General features: G+C 34.7%; 1 long non-coding RNA gene across 1 annotated transcript in view; it reads right to left on the reverse strand.

Moving 5' to 3' along the window:
• Nucleotides 1–174: 174 nt before the first annotated feature.
• The window catches only part of LOC106867615 (uncharacterized), a 4816-nt gene continuing 3797 nt past the window's right edge, over nucleotides 175–1193 (reverse strand). The window contains exon 3 of the long non-coding RNA XR_001409170.2: nucleotides 175–521. This is a non-coding gene — a long non-coding RNA (uncharacterized LOC106867615). The remainder of the gene's footprint in view (nucleotides 522–1193) is intronic.

Genomic DNA, 1193 nt, shown 5'->3' on the forward strand with positions numbered 1-1193 from the left:
TATATATATATATATATATATATGTATGTATGTATGTATGTATGTATGTATATGTTATTTTATCTGTCTTTCTACTTTTAGAGATAGAGTATAGGAAACAAGTCTAAGCCTCCTTTCTGATTATATATACATGTATATACGTTTCTAAGTATTTATGTATAATTGCACAATTAATGACATTTCAATCTTTATTAAAGATAAACACAAACAAGGTCAGCAAAACAGTAAATATATGATTGTTGTTATTCATCTTACTGCCGTCGCTGCTTCTTTTGTTTGTTGATGTTGTGATCGTCGAAGTAGTTGATGTTTTTGGAAGCTGGGTGTATTTTATTCCGTATACCATGAAAGGATCTTTCAGAGAATACCAGCTCTGGATGTGTAGCACTATCAGATTTGTTTGGATAAAAGAGACAATAAAAGCTGATTTAGGTAGTGAAAAATGATCTGCTTTCCAAAGATTATCGGTCTGTCATTGAGATTTCATGTCTTCACAAAATCAGTCAGCCTGCTCAGTTCTCCTATAAAAAAATGCAAGAGAAAGAAATTAAGAAAAAGAAAAAAGAAAAAAAAAATTAATGAAATATATCACTATTTCTGTTATGGATTAAAATTAATATGTCAAAACTGTCGGAGTTCAACTTTGCCCTTCTTACATTCGGAGCCGATAAAATAAAGTACTCGAAACCATGAATAGTTAATGAGCTTTCTATATACAGGAGGACAAGTGATCACCGTCAGAGTATCCAGTTAGAGTGATAGCAATGGTGGAAGTTTGCAAAGAAATTACATTCATATATATAAAAGTGCAAGTGTGGCTGCGTGATAAGAAGTTTGCTTCCCAACCACTTGGTTCCGGGTTCAGTCCCATTGCGTAGCACCTTAGGCAAGTGTCTTGTAAGTGGATTTAGTGGACGAAAATTGAAATGTGTGTGTGTGTGTGTGTTTGGCGCCCAGTGTTGGTTTGTTTACGTCTTTGTTCGGCAAAACAGACTGACAGAATAAGTGCCAGGCTTTAAAAAAAAGCATTGGGATCGATTCAACCGTCTAAAAATTCTTCAAGGCAGTGCCTCAGCATGGTCGCTGTCGAATGACTGAAACAAGTAAAAGATAAAAGATATATATATATATGTATGTATATATGTGTGTGTGTGTGTGTGTGTGTGTGTGTGTGTGTGTGTGTGTGCGCGTGT

This window comes from Octopus bimaculoides, chromosome 15 (genome assembly GCF_001194135.2).
Source record: "Octopus bimaculoides isolate UCB-OBI-ISO-001 chromosome 15, ASM119413v2, whole genome shotgun sequence".
In the NCBI taxonomy this organism is placed as follows: domain Eukaryota; kingdom Metazoa; phylum Mollusca; class Cephalopoda; order Octopoda; family Octopodidae; genus Octopus; species Octopus bimaculoides.